This window comes from Vicia villosa, linkage group LG5, assembly GCF_029867415.1.
Source record: "Vicia villosa cultivar HV-30 ecotype Madison, WI linkage group LG5, Vvil1.0, whole genome shotgun sequence".
In the NCBI taxonomy this organism is placed as follows: Eukaryota; Viridiplantae; Streptophyta; class Magnoliopsida; order Fabales; family Fabaceae; genus Vicia; species Vicia villosa.
In genome coordinates this window covers 54,961,389-54,985,420 of record NC_081184.1, presented here as the reverse complement: position 1 = coordinate 54,985,420, position 24,032 = coordinate 54,961,389, and the positions used below count along the sequence as shown (strand labels likewise).

Sequence of the window (24,032 nt, the reverse complement as noted above, 5' to 3'; positions counted from 1 at the left end):
CGTACGCTCAAGCTCAAGGGCATCAGCCTTTTTTGTTGCATCACCAGCAGCTTTCCACGAAGAACTATGAGAAGTCACTTTTGCTTTGAGTTGTTCGTCAACATTTCACTTTCAAAGAGTATCAGCTTGAAGTTGATCAATCAGCAAACTCAGCGAAACAATTACTTGTGAAACTTCCTCTGAGACCAAGAGTAAATCCACCTTCTTCAAAAGATTGCTCAAACTAAAACAGCTGGTGGAATCCTTGCTTAGACCTTCGATGAGGTTGGTTTCAAAGAACTTTTCCTTTATTTGACGAAGGAGGTTTGGAATATCATCCTTCTTACCACCTTCCGCCAAGGCATTCGAAGAAGTTTCAAGTCTGATAGGCGAAACATTATCAGCTTACAAGATCAGTGTTCTTGAGTTGTTCTAGTTCTGTAGGAGTGAATGCTGCAGGGGTCTGCTTCGAAGTAGCCGCAGGAGTAACTATAGTCCCGAAGGTCGAAGTTTCATTTTTGTCTGGCAGAGGAAAATTAGAAGCCTCATCCGCGGCCTCATGTTCAGAGATAGTGTCTTCGCTTCCAGTTGGCTGCTCAACTACATTGCCACTGTTAGAACATTGAGGATTTTCTTCCATGTCTTTGTCTTGATGAGTAGGTGTAGAAGCATCATTTGAATGACTTTCTTCAGCATGCATAGTTGGAATGATAGTTGCAATGGAATTAACATCTTTGAGAATTGGAGAAAGAACAGGAGATTTACGTCGAGGAATACTTGTACGTGCAATTAAAACTTGTTAAGACAAGAAATTTGAAAAATGGTGTCTCAATTTAAAAAGGGACGAATATATACCATGAAGATTATCAAGATCAATATTGAGATTTGAGGTGTTGAGATCAGAAGAAGCTGTGCCCGCGTCATCCTACATTTACAAGGTGAAATGTAAACTTAGCTGTTGAAGTTAAGTATGAAAAATGGTTATGTTATAAAATCTAAATACCTTGGTTGCGACGTTATCTGGGCTCGAGTTGTGACTTTCCACAACTGGGATAGTACTAGCAACCTTTAAAGGTGATTCTTCAGAAGATACCTTATCACTCGGGGAAGCAAGTTTCGAAGTCCCAGATCCTTTTTCTTTAGTTAAAGAAATGGTAGCCTTTTGTCTTTTCTTCGCTGCTTGTCTGGTACGAGGGGGAGATTTATCTTCATCATCTGAAGTATTAGTGGGAGAAACTTTCTGCTTTGAGGGTGTCGCAGGCTTCGAACTCTGAAAATGTACATTAATCAAAGTGAGTAATATTCGTAAAATTGCACAAACCAAAATATAAGGTATGAACATACCGTGGGTTTTTTGCTAGTAGTGACAGAATCAATCCCAAATGTCTTGGTGATTTTAGAAGCTCCAGCGCCTTTCTGTGCAGGGGTTTCCTTAATAACCCTCTTTCGACTCACAGCTGTGAACAAGATAGAAGTCAGTCTTTGAGTAAAGAAAGAAAGTTAGTCGAAGGATAATTCAAACTCCAACCTTCAGGTATAGGAGTCAAAAGACGAACATGATCAAGGCTTAAATGAAGATGTCCATTAAAATTATCCAAGGTGTGCTTAGTTGGAACCACCCGTTCAACGCGTTTTTTAGATTGTTCGCAAAGAATTTTGGGAACATTCCCACACATAAACCAGTCTGGAAAAGGAGCACTTAGAGCCACATCAAAGTCAGCACTAGGAAGTGGAGGGAATTTTGGAGGATTAAGCTTAAAATCCACTTCATAACGTAGTTCAGGTCGAACATACGTGGGCAATTTTAGCTTATCCAGTTTAGCAGAAAACTTTTCATGTAAAGTGACCGCAGCTTCACGAACTGTCCGACTAAGATCATCAGGCCTGTAGATAGTTTCAAGGAATTTTTGAAAGGCTTGAATTTCTTTAATATGAGTCGAAGTACCTTTATGGAAGTTCTCCTGCACATCAGCAAAAGCTTCAGTTAGTTTTTGAGTAAGGCTCTCAGCATCGAAGATTTGCGTAGTATAATAATCTGTCCATCATTAATGAAAATCTATGGTAGAGTAAAAGGCAAGCTCGAAGGAGATGGGAGAGAGAGTTGTGATGCCGACATATTTGGAGATTTTGGATTCATATTTATCTTCAGCTAAATGCAGAGTGTGTAAACACATGTGATTCCTCTTGTCATACATGCATTTTGGTTTAAGTTGAGCCAACCCAAATTGTCTCGATACCAGATTTGGTTGGTAGCAAATGAGACATCAATGACTTTTGGGAGATCGAAGTCGGTGGTATAACATTTTAGGAGTGAGGAAAGCCTCCCAAATAACCATGGATTCAGCTTGTTGGTATGGAGAAGTTGCTGGAAATTCTCGAGTAAACCATTCAGGACCTACTGTCCTTTTTACAAAGGGAGCCATGGAAGGACTAAACTGATAACGTTTAGCGAACGTCATCATGTACGCTAAAAAGGTTTCACGAAGCTTTCCCGTTTCTTCTTTTGGAGTTAGGTGAGCCAATCTAGTTCCTTCTACTGTTCGATTCTTTATAGCTATATCTTCTTCATTCACAACACCTTTGTATGGGAGATGAGTGTAACACCCTTCTAAAAACCCCGCGAAAATATAATAAAGATATTTCCAAAACTCAATTTTGTTTCAACAACATATTCTACTCAATTTTGTTTCAAACAATCATGGTAGTAGGTGTTTATATTCAACAAGTTGTCCGAAATTGCAACACTGACGCCATGCAGCGACACCTTAAATGATATTTCCAAAACTCTTCAAATGGTACACTCTATTCCTAAAATTTCTTCTCAACAAACCTTTTAATTATTCCTTCAATCCGTTCAACTCTGACACTGACATCCCGTGCCGTACCAACAAACAAGTCTAGTTCTAAGAGCACGCGTAACCGCAACTTCACCTCTTTCCAACATTATCCTGTCACAATTAAATATGTTACAGCTGCTGCAACCATTTTTATAACAAATTTCATCTCTTTAGCTTTCCGACGCTTCAAACGGAACTCAAATCGGATGTCCAAAACTCCAGTTATGAATTTTCGAAGTTCTGCAGCTATTCAACAATTTTCCGGCGTTTTGCATACGAAAATTTCACTCCAAAACTCATTCTCTTCAACTCGATCATATTCCAAACAGCCCCTTATCATATTTCTTCACTTCCAAACATTATTATAACTTGAGCAACACATCCCATTTCCGAAGTGCGATTTCTGAAACATTACGACAACAATCCTCTTTGCAAACTTGCAACTGAACCTCTTCCGAGACGCACGGCTACTCAACTGACAACTTTGCAGCCCATCAGTTGAGCTGATACATTACAACTTCTTAATTTACCTCTCCTACAAATAATCATCAATTAACTCTAATCATTTTCCTTCCAGATGTTCCAACTTAACTACCAGTCAAGTCCTAATTTCAAGTCATCTTCGATTCGAAAAACAACAACTCCAACAACGCTTGCACGGTTGCCAACAACAGCCTACTGAATCAATCGTCTTACAACTGAAACATAACCGAGAAGCGAAGCTTCTCCCTCACTTGTTTCAAACCAACTTGCGCAATAAACAACCAAGTACCGACAGTGATTCACTCACATGTCGCGTACCAAGGGATAATATGCCGACAGTATTCAACTGTCGTGCAACTCAACTGACTCTACAATTGGCCGGACGGACCGACCTGCTCTGATACCACTATTGTAACACCCTTCTAAAAACCCCGCGAAAATATAATAAAGATCAGAGTAATCATAAAACAAGGATGTTACAATTAATAAAAATAAATAAATTCCATGTCGTTTGTCATGCTTTATTAGAAATAATTCAAAAATATTAAAACACATTTTCAGCACAGTGGAAACTCATACTACAATGTTATAAAATATTTCTGATAAAATCAACGGTACATAAACCAATAATGGTAAAACAGTGAATCACAAGTAACTCTAAGACTATCGACCCCCAGTGTTATAAGATCACAGCATGACCGACACGACTCCACATAACCGGATAAACTCTACGAGTCATCCCCACCGAACGCTTAAACCGCTACTTCAATCTGAAATCATCAAAGTAAGGGTGAGACTACATCATAATTAAATAGCATTATAAATCATCAGATATAGAATTTCAAAAGCAATTATCCACCCTACTTAGCATATTCAGATTAATTAATTCATACCAATCACAAGCACAAGTCAATAGTATGCAACAATAACACAACACAATCATAACACCGGATTTCATCCTGACATGTCACAATTTATACAAAGACCATGCATACTCTTATGCATGTGGTACCATACATGGGATACACCCATCCAACTGATCTTTTTCATCACCAAGATACAGTTTAACCAGCACAAATTCCACACAATGGGAATTATGCCCACCATTTTGATCCACTTTCATCACCGGGATCCATCACCAAAAATGTATGCGAATGAATGCAACATATAACATGCTTACAACATCACCAATCCGATGTATCACATCGTCTCATTATCATCACCAATTCATCACCAATAAGCATGCATTAGTTTTAGCATTCATACAAATATATCACACGCATACATGTAAAACATCACCCAATAAATAATACAAACAGGGTATAAAACTCGGGCTTTACATCCATATCACCTATTCATCATATATAATTCACACCACATATAACATCAAATCACAGTTATATCATTACAACATCACCACATTGTCACATTAACCAAATCATGCACACAATGTACAAAACACGCCATAAACGAAATAAATCAAGGTTTTCAAAATAAAATCAAGTTATTGTTGTTTTCTTTACTTTATATCGTAGAGTATTTAATTTAAGAAACAACTTCCAAAACGGCGTATAAAATGGACTTACGGTTTGAAAATTAGAAGCTTTTAAAGTTAGACTAGTTTTCAAAACATGCTGCTGGAATTTTGTACTGGAACCCGGTTCGTCCCACACGGGAACCGGTTCCTGGACCCAAAAATGCTGTTTTTAACGTTCTAACACAGTGGAACCCGGCTCCTCCCACATGGGAACCGGTTCTCACGAACCCAGTAGCTGAAAAACATGATTTTTAAGGCTTTTACGCATCCCAAACACATACCAACTCATACCATTACGAAATTGATCACCACTAACATCAAAATACTCCAATTACATGATTCTAATGCACAAACAACATACCACGACACCATATAACAATACTACATCATCAATTGCAATCAATTCATCAAATCATACATGTCAGTGTTGGAATTTCACAAAACCTAACATCCCAAATAGAGATTCTAATCCCTTAATTCAATCCTGTCATCATCAAAATCATAATACTACATAATTAGAGTAATCACCCCTTACCTTAGCCAAATTCTTCATCTTGGTCCTCTTCCTCTTTGGCTCCTCTTTACGTTCCTCAGCTCTTCTCTTTAACTTCTCATTTTTCATGTTCTGACTCTTTTTTCCTTATTTCCCTTATTTTATGAAAACATAAAATAGTTAGTAATGGGCTTACTCACTTAGCACCCTCATACTACTAACCTCACCATCCGACCCAATGGCCCTTAATCCATAATTCTACAATAATTCAACCAAATACCAAAATAATTCTAATTAATAATTTAATTTCCAATTAAATTAAAATTAGAAATATGGGGTGTTACAACTCTCCCCCACTAAAAGAGTTTTCGTCCTCGAAAACATACTTCTAGTGAAAAGTTCCAGATAGGAGTCCTTCATCTGACTCTCCCGTCCTCAGTTAACACCTTCTTAGTCGAACCTCAAAATTCATCTGACATAACCAACATAAGCATGCCTCATGCATTCAATCTCAGCTCTTACGTCGCATTTGACCATCCCAAGGTGTACCACTCGCCATATCTCCCAAGGTTAACGACAATGGAGCGTCAAGGTGCGACTCATACAATACGCCCAATAACTGAGTAATATAATTACACAATCATGGTATGACCACACCTTATCAACACTGCAGTAAAGCATTCCATCTACCGATCATACCAACCTTAGACACACTTTTCCATCTGAGCGATGAAATAACACTTACACTTTTCACCAACTGCTTCCTTCAAGAGCTCGATAATAACATTCCTATACCATTGAATTTCAACTATCTGACTCCCCTCAAGTCATACCAGCAATTATCCAACACGTCACATTCTGCTTTTGCTGTACTATTCTGATTACTCATTACAACCATCATTACCAACTAGATTTCCTTAGTCTTACCCAATTCTGACTCTCTTTACTCATTCGTTCCAGAATCTTTTTTTTTATCATACATGGTACTAATCTACCACTTAGAAATACTTACTCACACTCAAAACAAGGTCCTGATTTACTTCCTTTATTTAAACATTCCAACCATCGGAACGAGTACACACATGTAATTATAATGACACTCATCATCCTTAATATACCATTGCTTATAAAATAGCCCACGCTGAAACCCGCTCTTCTCTAAGAATTAAATCAACTTTGTCCTTCATAGAGTATAATTCCTCATTATATCTGGAAATCTACAATAATACCTTACAACAGTACAAAATTATTATAGCATCTTATAGTATACACTCGTCGCCTTAACTTCGCTGAATACATACTCGTTAACTAAGTACATCCACAATAACATACTCATCATCTCAGCAATTATTCAAAAGATTTCTAATTCTCTAGCACGACATCCTTGCATCCATTAGATTCTAAATCTATCATACAGATCAATTCATGTTCTCTACGTAGGCTCCCGGCATATTAATTCCTCACTGCCCACGAGTAGTACTCGCACACTACTCCATATCTTACTTTCGCAGTGCGACTCTGATTACCTGTCTTAAATCACCGTCCAATATGTTGCACTCTTTCATATTCACTTCTTCATAAGTTCACACAACATGGTGAGCGATTACTCTCACGGCTTAGTATCCATCATATCCAAAACCATTAGGGTAACAAACAAGCTCATCCTATCTATATGATTCCGTCTACTATCAACAAGAGATTAAGGGTGATCAAGTCCTCAATTTGTCAATAGATAGCTGACAACCATATTTAAGCATAAACCGTCGTTACTACATAATAGTGTCCTTTTCCGAGTTTGCACTCAAACTCATTAACATCGTCATAGCTCGATAATTCACCTTGAGTCTTTACAACTTGCACACTTCCCTTTCATTGGATCTTGTCGGTGAGACACCAACGTCCAAACGTTTTACACAACGCTTCATAGTCACTTAGCATCATACGCTTGTTAAGTATTTCCAACTTCACAGTCACTAATACACTCGTACATTACTATTTATCTCGTTCCAACTCAAAATCCTCATCTTAGCAAAAGACCGCGACAACATTCATACTCCTGGTTTCACTCTAAATTCCATGACATCTTTTGCGTCCAAGTATCATTCCACTCGGAATATCAACAAATTATTCCCCACACCAATAGGTGTAAGAAATCCTCTACAATTCTTCTTCTATACATGTTGTTGCCTTGGCATCATAAATACGACCTCAACCGTACTAAAACTTATTTCACCCATTTCTACTAATTCACTCCTCACTAAAATCCATCGGTACTCAAATCGTCCTTATTACCGAACATCTCATCAACTTATTCCTCAACAACATATTCTACTCAATTTTGTTTCAAACAATCATGGTAGTAGGTGTTTATATTCAACAAGTTTTGCGCTTCCTTAACCGACTTCAGAATATCTCCTTATAGGATCAAAAGTTATGGGTTTTTAAAGTAAAACAATTCTCCAAAAACACACAGTAGAACCCGGTTCCTCCCACACAGGAACCGGTTCCTGGCTACTTCCCATAACTCGTCTCTGATTTTTACTATGGGGAACCGGGTTGTCCCTATCTGGGAACCGGTTCCCAGCAACCCAGAATTCCCATGCCTCTGTTTTTATAATGGGAACACATTTCAAACAAGCCTTAAACATCAAATAACAAAATATATCATGGTTATTAAGTCAGCTTCGCAATACCCCAAACGACACTTAAATCAGACACTCGGATCTCCAGATATGAATTTTCCAATCGTTGTCCGAAATTGCAACACTGACGCCATGCAGCGACACCTTAAATGATATTTCCAAAACTCTTCAAATGGTACACTCTATTCCTAAAATTTCTTCTCAACAAACCTTTTAATTATTCCTTCAATCCGTTCAACTCTGACACTGACATCCCGTGCCGTACCAACAAACAAGTCTAGTTCTAAGAGCACGCGTAACCGCAACTTCACCTCTTTCCAACATTATCCTGTCACAATTAAATATGTTACAGCTGCTGCAACCATTTTTATAACAAATTTCATCTCTTTAGCTTTCCGACGCTTCAAACGGAACTCAAATCGGATGTCCAAAACTCCAGTTATGAATTTTCGAAGTTCTGCAGCTATTCAACAATTTTCCGGCGTTTTGCATACGAAAATTTCACTCCAAAACTCATTCTCTTCAACTCGATCATATTCCAAACAGCCCCTTATCATATTTCTTCACTTCCAAACATTATTATAACTTGAGCAACACATCCCATTTCCGAAGTGCGATTTCTGAAACATTACGACAACAATCCTCTTTGCAAACTTGCAACTGAACCTCTTCCGAGACGCACGGCTACTCAACTGACAACTTTGCAGCCCATCAGTTGAGCTGATACATTACAACTTCTTAATTTACCTCTCCTACAAATAATCATCAATTAACTCTAATCATTTTCCTTCCAGATGTTCCAACTTAACTACCAGTCAAGTCCTAATTTCAAGTCATCTTCGATTCGAAAAACAACAACTCCAACAACGCTTGCACGGTTGCCAACAACAGCCTACTGAATCAATCGTCTTACAACTGAAACATAACCGAGAAGCGAAGCTTCTCCCTCACTTGTTTCAAACCAACTTGCGCAATAAACAACCAAGTACCGACAGTGATTCACTCACATGTCGCGTACCAAGGGATAATATGCCGACAGTATTCAACTGTCGTGCAACTCAACTGACTCTACAATTGGCCGGACGGACCGACCTGCTCTGATACCACTATTGTAACACCCTTCTAAAAACCCCGCGAAAATATAATAAAGATCAGAGTAATCATAAAACAAGGATGTTACAATTAATAAAAATAAATAAATTCCATGTCGTTTGTCATGCTTTATTAGAAATAATTCAAAAATATTAAAACACATTTTCAGCACAGTGGAAACTCATACTACAATGTTATAAAATATTTCTGATAAAATCAACGGTACATAAACCAATAATGGTAAAACAGTGAATCACAAGTAACTCTAAGACTATCGACCCCCAGTGTTATAAGATCACAGCATGACCGACACGACTCCACATAACCGGATAAACTCTACGAGTCATCCCCACCGAACGCTTAAACCGCTACTTCAATCTGAAATCATCAAAGTAAGGGTGAGACTACATCATAATTAAATAGCATTATAAATCATCAGATATAGAATTTCAAAAGCAATTATCCACCCTACTTAGCATATTCAGATTAATTAATTCATACCAATCACAAGCACAAGTCAATAGTATGCAACAATAACACAACACAATCATAACACCGGATTTCATCCTGACATGTCACAATTTATACAAAGACCATGCATACTCTTATGCATGTGGTACCATACATGGGATACACCCATCCAACTGATCTTTTTCATCACCAAGATACAGTTTAACCAGCACAAATTCCACACAATGGGAATTATGCCCACCATTTTGATCCACTTTCATCACCGGGATCCATCACCAAAAATGTATGCGAATGAATGCAACATATAACATGCTTACAACATCACCAATCCGATGTATCACATCGTCTCATTATCATCACCAATTCATCACCAATAAGCATGCATTAGTTTTAGCATTCATACAAATATATCACACGCATACATGTAAAACATCACCCAATAAATAATACAAACAGGGTATAAAACTCGGGCTTTACATCCATATCACCTATTCATCATATATAATTCACACCACATATAACATCAAATCACAGTTATATCATTACAACATCACCACATTGTCACATTAACCAAATCATGCACACAATGTACAAAACACGCCATAAACGAAATAAATCAAGGTTTTCAAAATAAAATCAAGTTATTGTTGTTTTCTTTACTTTATATCGTAGAGTATTTAATTTAAGAAACAACGTCCAAAACGGCGTATAAAACGGACTTACGGTTTGAAAATTAGAAGCTTTTAAAGTTAGACTAGTTTTCAAAACATGCTGCTGGAATTTTGTACTGGAACCCGGTTCGTCCCACACGGGAACCGGTTCCTGGACCCAAAAATGCTGTTTTTAACGTTCTAACACAGTGGAACCCGGTTCCTTCCACATGGGAACCGGTTCTCACGAACCCAGTAGCTGAAAAACATGATTTTTAAGGCTTTTACGCATCCCAAACACATACCAACTCATACCATTACGAAATTGATCACCACTAACATCAAAATACTCCAATTACATGATTCTAATGCACAAACAACATACCACGACACCATATAACAATACTACATCATCAATTGCAATCAATTCATCAAATCATACATGTCAGTGTTGGAATTTCACAAAACCTAACATCCCAAATAGAGATTCTAATCTCTTAATTCAATCCTATCATCATCAAAATCATAATACTACATAATTAGAGTAATCACCCCTTACCTTAGCCAAATTCTTCATCTTGGTCCTCTTCCTCTTTGGCTCCTCTTTACGTTCCTCAGCTCTTCTCTTTAACTTCTCATTTTTCACGTTCTGACTCTTTTTTCCTTATTTCCCTTATTTTATGAAAACATAAAATAGTTAGTAATGGGCTTACTCACTTAGCACCCCCATACTACTAACCTCACCATCCGACCCAATGGCCTTTAATCCATAATTCTACAATAATTCAACCAAATACCAAAATAATTCTAATTAATAATTTAATTTCCAATTAAATTAAAATTAGAAATATGGGGTGTTACAATGAGCCTCAAAAGTGGCATTGAGCCGTAGCTGGAACAACCAGAAGGGGCCAGCAAAAAGAAGAGATCCTGTTTTGTAGTTCTTGACAAGATCTGTTGCTTCACCAAGATTCTCGTAAAGGAATCCTAGAATTAACTGACTTAAGTTTAACTTTTTCCCAGCATTTATCTGGTTAGCCATACAAAGATATCTCTTTGCTACTTGGATAGACCTGGAACAAAAAACGCATCTCGAAAGCCAAAGTGCTAGAAATGCAATGTGTTCTTCATCTGTGACTTCTGTAGTCGTTTGGACATGGTATCTTTGGATAAAAGCAGTATAAGTGACTGTTGCTTCATTGAAATGGATGGTGTCAGTATCCATGAAGTTGGGATCGAAGAGTTCCCCAGTTGGTCGAAGCCCCGTGAAAGCGGCTATGTCGAAGAGAGTGGGAGTAATCATTCCACAAGAAAGATGGAAATTATTGTGAGAAGCTTCCCAGAAATGTACTGATGCTACTAGCATGGTTTGGTTGTATTCTAACCCTGTTTTGGATAACTGGATTAGGTCATAAATCCCTTGTTCCTTCCAAAAGGAAGCCTTTTGTTTTTCTAGTTTAGTTAGCCAAGCGTAATACAGGTCAGGATCTTTTGCTAAAGGAATCGACCTAAAGACTTTCACGAAATTGGTTACATAGTTACAGGTCAAGTTTAGCTAAGATTGGGTGGCCATCTTCATCTATTTTATTCTTACTAACTAAAGGCCTAGTTTTATAATAAGCAGGAAAAAATTTACTCAGAGAAGGGTTATTTCCTCCAGGTAAAGGGCCCATAAAGGCATGGGTTTTTCCAGAAAGTTCAAAAGGAAGGATTACCTGGGAAGCGTAGATAGCGCGAGCCTCTGCGGCATTTGGGTCTGGAATGTGTTGTTGATTCCCTATCTGTGTGGGATTTTGAAGTTTTTGAATAGGTTGGAGAGCATTGGAAGAAGACACCATGGATGAGTTTGTTTTAGGAACTGGGTTAAACGAAACCAAAGAGGATTTCTTTTCTGTGATAATCGCAGGAGAATGAAAGTGGAAGTTGTGTGAAGGCAAAAGTTCAAGTATTTAAAGGTTTAACGGAAACCCTTTCAAATCGTTTGGGTAAAGGTCAAAGGACACGTGGCAAGTGTTGATTTAATCCAACGGCGGTCGAACAATTGTTAGCCTTACTCCTAGTATATAGGAGCAATGATCACAAGTAATGACAAAACGTGGGAATGCACGTTCTGAAGAGACGTTTTTTGAAAATGACAAGACGTTTTGAAAGTTGAATCATAAATGATTATGACGTTAGTCAGTTGTCTTGGAACACTAAAAAATGAGTAAAACGAAATCTCATCATGACAAGAAACGCCTATTTCTCTTGTTTTCGAAACAGTCATTTATTGGGGGAAATTTGTTGGCTGGAGATTCCGTTTAAAGAAAGTATTCTTTGAAGGATTAGAGTTCGAAGAAAAATGGTTTCTGATGACCATTTATGAGAATAAAAATGGCTACTAATTGTCATGATTCGAGGATGTTGTTTAAGTTGAAATAAAGATAATAAGTATCGGAGCTGGTTCGAAGTAAATTGTCTTTAAGACTTAAGTGTTTTTACAAAATACGAAAGGGTACTGAAGCTTGGCGTGTTTTCGTAGCATTCTCGGTTTTGATCACGTTGCCACGTATCGAAAGAGGATTCAGGCGGGAGGATTTGAATTTCAAAATAGTCTGTGTAACCGTTAGGGTCGAAATTAGTATAAATAAGGGTCTTAATGTTAGGATTCTGTGTGTTCATTTTGTACAAATCACTCACAAATTACTCAAGTATCAAGCGTTAAGAGAACGAGTTCGCTGAGAAATGTACGTATGACACCACCATTTTAAATACGTTTGTATTCATCTTTATGCAAGTATCTTTTCAATATTTTTCTATCTTTCGTTACGTTCCAGCCATTTACATTCCTGCACTTTTATCCTTCGTTTTAACTTACTTCGAAGTATTTACTCTCTACAATTTACATTCTTGTATTCTAAATTTCTTGCAGGTTTATCTTTACTCCATCTTTCGCCAGAGTTATATTTACGTGTATAACAAGGTGATTGTTAGTCTTTACATGTTATCTATTTATTTCTTATATCGAAGACCAAATAACCAACCAATATGAACCAATTCATCACAAATGACAAACGTTTTGACGATGTCCTAGGATCAATCTAGTCGATCCTGCGAGTAACCAAAGTATATTCTATAGTTTGGAAGACTAGCGGTTGTTTACCAGAAATCACCGTAAACGCATGTATAGACTTAGCAAACTCCTTTCCAAGTGTAGCATTAGAGGTTACAAAGATAATATCATCAACATATATTTGGCACATTAAAATATCCTTTTTAAAGGTTTTACATAAGAGAGTAGTATCCACTTGTCCTCTAGTGAAACCATTATCTAGAAAGAAAGAACTTAATCTTTCATACCAAGCTCTGGGAGCTTGATTCAGGCCATATAATGATTTCTTTAATTTGAAAACATGTCCTGGAGACTTAGAGTCTTCAAAACTAGGAGGTTGGTGGACATAGACTTCCTCATCTATATAACCATTTAAGAAGGCACTCTTAACATCCATCTGATACAGAGTGATGTTATGTTGAGTGGCAAAAGAAATTAATAAGCGAATGGATTCTAACCAGGCCACTAGTGCAAAGGTTTAAGTATAGTCAATACCTTCTTGCTGACTATAGCCCTGAGCAACCAGTCTGGCTTTGTTTCTTACAACTTCTACTGTTTCGCTTAGGTTGTTTCTGAAGACCCACTTAGTTCCAATGATGTTGAATACTTTTGGTCTTGGAACAAGATCCCATACATCATCCCTTGTAAACTGATTGAGTTCTTCTTGCATGGCAATTATCCAGTCAGCATCCTCCAAAGCTTGATCAACAGAAGTTGGCTCAATAAGAGATACTTGACCAAATTGAAATTCTGCATTGTTCTTAAGGAATGCCCTTGTTTTGATAGGATCTTATTTCTTTTCAATGATATCATCTTCTGAGTGAGCATAGTTGAGTCTAGAAGATCTTCTGATAGTTGGCTCTTCATAAATTCTGAGATTCTCTAATGAAGCAGCAACTTGATCTTCTGCTATAATCATCTACGATGACTAATCCATATTTCTTCCCTCTGACAGATGCTATTTTGACTGGGCCAAACAAATCAATATGCAGAAGTTCTAGCGGCCTAGAGGAAGTGACAACATTCTTAGACTTGAATGCAGGTTTGGAAAACTTCCCTTTCTGACATGCTTCACAAAGAGCATCTGATTTATATTTCAGATTAGGGAGTCCTCTGACCAGATTAAGTTTGTTAATCTGAGAAATATTTCTCAAACTAGCATGACCTAATCTTCTGTGCCAGACCCATTGCTCTTCACTAACAGACATAAGACAAGTTACCTTCTGATTCTTAAGATCTTGAAGATCAATCTTGTAAATGTCTTTCTTTCTCTTGCCTGTAAATAGGATTGAGCCATCCTTCTGACTTACAACTTTACAAGACTTTTGATTGAAGATTATGTCATAACCATTGTCTCTTAATTGACTTATGGACAATAATTTATGAGCTAATCCATCTACTAGAAGTACATTAGTTATGGAAGGAGAGTTACCAATGCTTATGGTTCCAGAGCCAATGATCTTGCCCTTCTGATTCACTCGAAACTTTACTTCTCCAGCAGATTTAAGCACCAGGTCTTGGAACATAAACCTTTTTCCCGTCATGTGCCGCGAGCACCCAGAGTCCAGGTACCATGACATGTTTTGCTTTGTCTTTTTTGCTACCAATAATATCTGCAACAGAAACTATCTTCTCCTTAGGTACTCATATTTTCTTGGGTCCTTTCTTGTTAGTTCTCCTCAAGTTCTGATTGAACTTGGGTTTAGCATGAAAATTAACAAGAGGTACAACATGATATTCTTTATTCTGAGCAACATGATATTTTCTAGTATGTGTCACATGCTTCTTAGTGTGTGTAATGTGAAAACTCTTAGCATGTGATGTGAGCCTAATATCATGGGAGTGACCATACTTGAATTGATCATACAAAGGTTTGTATGTGATTTTCATATCATCAACAGGTTCAAGTTTGTTTGGGGTTTCACCCTCATAGCCTATGCCAACTCTCTTGTTTCCACTAACTGCATATATCATAGAGGCAAGGTGACTTCTTCCAATACCTCTAGATAAGAACTTCCTGAAACTCAAGTCATATTCCTTAATAATATTGTTCATTCTTGGAATATAATTTTATGAACTAGAAGATGACTCAGCATCTTTGGATAGTTTTAAAACTTTTTCTTTGAGTTCAGAATTTTCTAATTCAAGCTTCTTAGTTTCAGATACAAAGAGCTTTCTCAGTTTTTTGTATTTGATACTAAGCTTAGCCTTGATTTCCAGAATTTCAGTTAGGCTGGAAACTAGCTCATCTCTAGTAAGTTCAAAAAATACCTCTTTAGAGTCTGAGTCTAATTCTGATGTAGATTCTGATCCATCATCAACAGTGGCATTTAGCACAATGTTTGCCTGCTCATCTTCAGAGTTTGACTATGATTCTGATAAATCTGAGTCGTACCAAGTAGCCATATGGCCTTTCTTCTTTTGAAACTTCTTCTTGGGCTTTTCCTTCTGAAGCTTTGGACACTCGTTCTTGTAATGTCATGGCTCCTTGAATTCAAAGCACGTGACCTTCTTTTTGTCAGATCTTCTGAGTCTAGAAGATTCTCCTCTTTCAGGCCTTTTAGAACTTCTGAAGTTCTTGAACTTCCTTCGTCTACTCTTCCAGAGTTGGTTTACTCTTCTGCAGATCATGGATAGTTCATCTTCTTCTTCCTCTGATTCTGACTCTTTAGAATCTCCTTCTTCCGCCTGAAAAGCGTTAGTGCATTTTTTATTCAAAGATTTTAAAGCAATAGACTTACCTTTCTTCTGAGGTTCATTAGCATCGAGCTCTATTTCATGACTCCTCAGGGCGCTGATCAGCTCTTCCAGAGAGACTTCATTCAGATTCTTGGCAATCTTGAATGCAGACACCATTGGGCCCCATCTTCTGCGAAAGCTTCTGATGATCTTCTTAACATGATTAGCCTTTGTATATCCCTTGTCAAGCACTCTTAATCCAGCGACCAGAGTCTGGAATCTTGAGAACATTGCTTCAATGTTTTCATCTTCCTCCATCTTGAAGGCTTCATACTTTTGGATTAAGGCAAGAGCTTTTGTCTCCTTGACTTGGGCATTACCTTCATGCGTCATCTTCAAGGATTCAAAGATATCATGAGCAGTTTCTCTGTTTGTTATTTTCTCATAATCAACATGAGAAATAACATTCAGCAGAATAGTCCTTTACTTGTGATGATTCTTGAATTGTTTCTTTTGGTCATCACTCATTTCATGTTTTGACATCTTTATTCCACGAGCATTTACTGGATGTCTGTAACCATCCAAGACTAGATCCCATAAGTCACCATCTTGACCAAGAAAGTAAATTTCAAGTCTATCTTTCTAGTATTCAAATTTTCACCATCAAATACTGGTGGTCTAGAATATCCATTGAAACCATTTCCATTGTTGTTTTGATTATTAGAAACATGTGTATCAATTGATGCAGATGTTTCAACCATATTGACTTTGTGTTTTTCTCCCTGAATATTTTATCTAACACGGTTAAGTGCTTTCACCTAGAACCGGCGCTCTGATGCCAATTGAAGGATAGGAAAACACTTAGAAGGGGGGGGGGGGGTTGAATAAGTGTGACTTTAAAAACTCTTAAGATAAAAACAATGAACACAATTATTTTTATCGTTTTTTTATCGTGCAGGTTCAACGAATAGTGTGCTTGCACGAGGATTAACTGAAGAACTGATCGGTTTTTTTATCGTTTTATTAGGTATCGAGTCAATGCTCTGGTCATGTAACACGGGGGGTATTTGAACTCATGTTTTGTTACTATGAGATATTATTATGTTCTCTTATTTGACATTATATTTGGATATATTTTGTTAAGTGGCCTTGGTGCCTATGTTTGAATTCATATGACATGTTATGATATAATATGGTCATTGTGTTGGTAGATGATTATAGTAAGAGACGTAATCATTGCAATTGTTTTGAGAAGTTATAATTCCGCTGCGATATGCATATGAAACATGAAATTTTAAAAATGTGTTATAAATATGATCGAATGCATGTTAGGTATGTGTATGTTTGGTTTTCATTGTTGTGGAAACGACATGTGGCACCCTTTTGAAATATGCATGCTTTACTAATCTATTAATATATGTAATATTTGGGGTTTAGAAAAGGGGTGTTATAAACAGGATTTGCATAAAATTCTTCAAATAAATGGGCATAACCACAGTACACATAGGCAATCTCAGACACGTCAGTGACCACCTTTACATGTTTAGAGTTTGTCACTTTAGGAGTCATCATTTTCTTTATCATTTTATGAATTTGCTCCACTTGAGTAACAAGGGTTGCAGTCTCAATAACTTCATGAACACCGGCATATCTCTTTTAAGTTGAGTTAGCAGTAGCCCTAATGACAGGCCATTGATAAGCATTGGTAGTAATGCTATCAATCAATCTATAACATTCTTCATATTATTTAGACAAAAGAGCTCTACCACTTGAGGCATCCAGCATGTTCCCCGAAGAAGGAACCAATCCATTGTAAAAATTTTCAAGTTGAATACATATTGGTATGCCATGGTTGGGACATTTTCTAAGAAATTCTTTAAATCTTTTCCAAGCATCAAATAAGGATTCATCATGCCCTCACCTAAATAAGGTGATCTCATTTCTCATCTTAGCATTCTTTGAAAGAGAAAAACACGTAGCTAAAAATTTCTCAGCTATGTCATTTCAAGTGGCAATGGAATTAGGTTCAAAGGAATTTAACCACCTTTTGGCTTGTCATACCCTAATTTTGACCCCCCTGAGATGTTACACATCCAGGTTTTTCATTAACCCAAGACAAGTACTCCGGGCAGTCACTTGTTACTCAATTGGAGATGTGCAAGAACAAAAGAGTTCAAGCCAAGGACCAATCGGTATGGGATTAATATATGATGCAATCACAAGGCTCAAATAATTCATTCATTCACATATGATTGATTAGACACCAGTCATCAAGACTCAGGTTTGCTCAGATCACCAGACTAGGGTTTTGAGCCCCTTAAGGACTGAAATCAGGGACCATATTTAGGAAACCCTAAAAAGCTCAAGGGCATCACTCAAAGGCTTCAATCATCTTCAAATGATCCATATGGAAATATCCACCAAGCATTGTACTCCAATTCAAGATCTACAGTCATCAATTTCATCTGGTCGACAATTAGGGTTTCAGACCTAATTCACCTGGACAATTGACTTTTAACCAAGACATGGGTCCACAACTCAAAATATGACTTAAGAGCTTCTATTAACTCCATATAATCCATTTATATCACTCATTTGAGGAGGAGAACTTGATTCATTACCAAAGTCTAAGATTTCACTTCATTTGGAAATAGTCAACTGTATAAGATCACCTTTGACTTTTAAGATTATTGGTCAAACCATGACTTTTAAGGATCAATATCATCAACATATGATTATTGATGTCATTTGAACAAAGAAAATCAAGAAAATCAATCAAGAATCAAAAAGTCAAAGATTGACTTTTTATACTTAGAAATTTTTCTAAGTGTTTAAAGGTCTTTTTTTCAAAACTTTGGAAGGGAATATCTCAAAATTTCAAGTACAAACTGAAAAAAACTTCCAACATCAAAGTTGTAGATTTTGATCCAGTGAACAACTTTGTCACATATGATTTTTTGGCTATAACTCAACCATTGAAGAGATATGGACCTTCAAAGTTGCTGCCTTCATAATACTAGCAAAGAAACCCTAGTTTTCTTCAAACTTCAAGCCCATTTTTCACACCCAAATGATTTTGAAGAAACTACAAACTAATGATTTGAAGAACATGTTAAGTGATTTCCAAATTGTGCTCAACCTTATCCAAATTCATCTTGAGCCAAGAGATATGATTGATCAAAGTTAGGCATTTGAAGTGAAATTATATGTCATGCCTAAGTTTGAAATTTGCAATTTTAGGCAAGTGCTTACACTAATTGGTGCCTATAAACTTCAGAAACATTGCAAGGATAAGAGAGAATCGTTTGCATCATTACACAAATATTTGAAGGGAATATTCCAAAACCAATACATGTGATTATGTAATGATTGCATTTTGAGAATTTATGACCAAGTGGTGAATCACCAAAGGAATCTATTCCCAACCAATTGGAGCTCATTTCTGCATCAGAATTGTCCCCTAAGATCAAGCAAAATCGATGGCTAGGGAGTGGTATCAAAGAGCTCATCATTGCACTTGGGATATTCTTTGAATTTCTTCATGGCCAAGGAACCAAAACTACTTCACTAAGCAAGCTCACTCTCTCAAACTACTCTGCACCATTTGCCTATAAATAGAAGTGGATACCTCAGTAATAATCACACAAAAGCAACCATAACTTCTTGCTTTCTCCATTTCTCCCTCTTGCTTAGAGTTTTCAAAAGTTCTTTGGCAAGAAGAATCGAATTCTTCAAACCAGAGCTCTTCTTTTGAAAGTAAGCCTTCTAACATCTTAAGGAGGTTCATTGGAGTTGATCCAAACATCTGGATCACTTCTGTAAGTGGGGGAACACCATTGTTGCTTTCATTTTGAAGCTCGGGAAGTTGGAGGTCCATAGAGCAATTCAGAAGGTGTCAAGCTAGTCCAAGCATCCAAACACATTACTTAGGTTGTAGTGAAGCTATCCAGATGCCTGCAGCACATATGTAACCACAGAATCACCAACCTCCATGATCACTTGAAGCTCAAATAGAAAGTGTCGAGTAGAGATTTTTTGAGGCATTCAAGTCACAATAAACATTCAGATAGCATCATTGAGTCACCAGGAAGCTTCCAGGATCATCCATTCAAGCCCAGGAGCTCTCTATTAGCCTCACGACCTCCATTTTCAGATGTAAGTTTCTCAGCTCCATCTCTTTAATTCGTGTACTCTTTTTGTTAAAACTTAATACCATTTCATTCAGCATCATCAGAGGACTAAAAGCCCTCTATCATCAGTCATTTATACTTCAGTATAGCCATTTAATTTAATTTTCAAATTTTAGGGTTCTTCACGTATTTTAGAAAATTCAGTAGATGTAGTTAATATAAATTTATGTTAGTTACATATTTGAAATCGTGAGAGAAATTAGAACAAGTTTGGTGTTTACATCATCTGATTTGGTTGAGAAACGAGAGAGTTGGAATTTCAAATTCATGGAAGCTTGAGGTTGAAGACGAAGATGGTGGTGGCACACAAAATTCAAATCCAGGGTTAAAGTTTATTTTACTTTGAGTGGTAGGCGTTTTATAAACGACTACATCGTTATATCCCAGTGGTAAAGTGAGTCTGTGTGTTGCGTGTGCCCAAGGTCTGGGGTTCGAATCCCCCTCGCCCCAGACCTTTTGGATTTTATTTCTTTTTTTACATTATGCATTTGATAACAAATGTATTGCAACGGAGTCACTCCTTTGACACCAAGCGCGCGTTGGCCCAGTGGTGTTGTTTTGAGTAGTTGATTGCAAGGGTGTGGTTTCAAACTATGGTGAGACCAAAACATATTTTTTATCACTATTTTCTTTAATTTTCTTCACAATTTCAACCAATTAGCTCACCCATCAAATTAAATCATTTTCGCTTCATTTTTCACACACTTTTCATTTAATATATCTATTTTATGAATAGCCCAAAAAATCACAAAAATATTATTTATTTGATATATTTTTATTAAGTTTAAAATGATACTTATTTTAAGTATTTTAAAATACTTTAAGTATAATTTTTATTTTGATTTCCAAAACTTAATCACTTGCACATATTTTTGTGATAAAACCCAATTTACCTAGGCCTCAATTAGGTATAGACTTTGTCTTTATTTTAATTAAGTTGATTATTGTCAACATTTCAAATTATTTTCAAACTTCGATTAAACGGACCGTTAAGGTTCTCATTCAACAAAACCTTATATCTTGTGTTTTCTATTTTTTATAAACAGTAAATAAATCTTTTGGGCCTCTAATAGAGTGCAAGATCCAACACCTTTTTCTTTTCATAGTTTGTTTTCAAAGACTGTATTTACAAAATCTTCTTTCTGTTTTCAAAACATTCTTCTGGTATTTGAAGGGCATTATTCCCGGTGAAACTCTTCAGATACCTATGTGACCTATGTCTATCTTCACTTCTTCTGTTTTCAAAAACCTTTAACTATTTAAAATAAATATTCAATTGTTATCAATAAATAACAAAATTGCTGGTAAGGCTTTGTACATACATCTTCAAAGGCCTCCACTCCATCCAGGTTAGGCTTTACAGGCTTTCAATTTACAGTCTTTATTTAAATTACTGTCAAATATAAACTGTTTATATATTGTTTAGAACTACGTCTGAGTGTAAACCTTAGGACAGTTAAACTATATAAATATATATTATAGGACTATGGCCTAGGATTGAGAATGTCTTCCCGGTGAAGGCTCTTTCCTAATTAGAGATCTTTAGTTCAAACCCTCAAGATGAATTATTCCCGGTGAAACATCTTGAAAAAGCCTTAGAACCCAAAATAGGATACATCCACCCAAGAGGAATTATTCCCGGTGAAACCTCCTACCCATTTGCTTAGAACCAAAATAAGTTCAAAACCACATAGCTTTCTCTTGTGCTATAACAAGGACCCTTGATGACCCTCGATTAGCCTCCTCTTGGGCTTTGTACAAGGACACACATGCTTCTTAAAAGCATTCCCAACTTCCTCTTGAGCTTGTATACAAGGACCCATGAGTTTTCTTATAAACATAGGAACAAGTCTTTAGTAACCTTTTAGCCTACCCTGGTGAGTTTCTTCTATTCCTAAAACCAGACTTTAAACAAGCTAAGATTGTCTGAATCTCAGTATTGACTACATCCTTTTGGAATAAGAGACATGGATAGTCTCTGTCATCCTTATCTTCAGTAATTCTCCTTAGCAGAGTCTAGGATCCATATTTGTTTATCTTCAGTCAGTGTCAGTCTTAATCTTGGGCTTTAAGCAAGAAGTCTCACATAGTTAATCTTTCTGCCATCATTCAAAAACCCCTGGAAAGGGTTAGCCTCCAAAATCACTCCTTTAAATCCAAAACCCCTGGAAAGGGTTATCCTCCAACATTCCTTCATTTTTTAACAAAATTCCTTGGAAAGGGTTAGCTTCCAAAAAATTAAACTTTCAAAAGATAAACTCTCCGGTAGAGTAAAACCCCTAGAAATGGTTAGCTTCCAAAATTAGTCCTCTAAGGTCATAATTCCCTGGAAAGGGTTAGCTTCCAAAATTAAGCTTTTAAAAGACAAATTCCCCGGTAGAGTCTACTTTAGGCCAACCATTCAAAAAGTCACCAGTAGAGTCAATCTCAAAACCTGGTGTAGCAACCTGCCCTAAAAATTAAAGATTTAGAGTCGCCACCTACTCTGAAGGGCGAATAGGAAACCCTACGCAGTTTAGAGATCGGGGTAAGATACTATATTCAGGTCGAGGGAAGGTGTTAGGCACCCTCAACCCTTTCCTAAAGGCTAACATTAAAAGATAAAGGTTTATGGCTAAGGAATTGAATAGGGGAAAAATTGAGATTTTAGGGAGGGGGACTCGCCTTGTTGCCAAGTGCCTACGTATCTCCTTAACCTGAATGAAGGACCTTTAGAGAGAACTCGAGTTTTCACCATGTCTTGCCTGATATGTATTGCCCCAGTGTTTGAATTCTTGAAAGATATGCCCCTAGTCAATAGGGTCCTTGATTTGTATGCCCCTGTTTTAGGAGAACCCTCTGAACGTGGTTTCCCCATTCAAGGGTCTTTATCAGGAATGATCGTCTTTTATTAGACCAATTTTGAGGTCTCCTTGATGCTAAGTGTTGATTTGAATGTGAAGCAGATGCTTTTCAGAATGAGTCATGCGTTTAGGTCGCATCCTGACGGACAGTGACTTGCTGAGTACTCAGAGTGAGATGATGTCTTCTATGAGACTACCTGAAGAGGTCCTTGGAAAGAATGGGAAATTGTCTTAAACAAGACTGCGCTTTAAACAAAGCTCGAAGGGATATGTTTGTGCAGAGGGTCAAAAATGTTCCTATAGAGGGTAAAGACTGTTTTAAGGAACGTGGGGTTTTAAACAAAACTTAGGAAAAACATATTGAAGAAGATCACCCTAGAAAGGATGGTGAACTGTCTTAGAGAAGACTCGGTACTTTAAACAAAGTTTGATAAGGTTCTTGGAAGCATAAGAGAAGTTTTGAACATGTCTAAAAAAGACTAACTGAAAAAGTTAAGAGATGTCTTACAGAAGAGTACCTAGAAAAGGTTCGTAGAAAGGAACATGTCTTGGAGAAGACTATCTGAAAGGGTTTGAAAATAGAAAGGATAGGAAGATGGGTCTTAAAAAGACTATCTGAAAAAGACTCCTAGAAAGGGTAAGAAGTATTTGAACATGTCTTAAAGAAGACTACATGGACAGATTGAGAAATATCCTATAAATGTTCCTGGAAAGGATGTGAGAGTGGTATTGGCACCATTTGATACTGAGTGACCTTTGCAACGTGCCCCTAGGTAATGGGCTTGCCCCATGGGCTATTCAGCGTCTTTAAGAGATTCTATGGAACTTGATTAGATTGCCCCATGTAAATGGGATGATGACGAGTTATGCCATGTGTACACATTAGCCATCCCAGTCATGCGTAAGAGATGTTTCTTTTTTTTTTTTGACAAGCTTTTAAAAGCTACTTCGTCAGTCAGTAGGATTTTTAGCCATTAGCCATGCCCCATGCAACTTCTCCCTCATGTTTAAACATTTGAATCTACATAGACAAGTGTACTTCATA

General features: G+C 37.1%; 1 non-coding gene across 1 annotated transcript; it reads left to right on the top strand.

Moving 5' to 3' along the window:
* Positions 1–17,797: 17,797 nt before the first annotated feature.
* On the top strand, positions 17,798–17,904 carry LOC131608402 (small nucleolar RNA R71). Its single transcript, XR_009285665.1, has one exon. It is a non-coding gene; the product is annotated as a small nucleolar RNA R71 (small nucleolar RNA).
* The last annotated feature ends 6,128 nt before the right edge of the window (positions 17,905–24,032 follow it).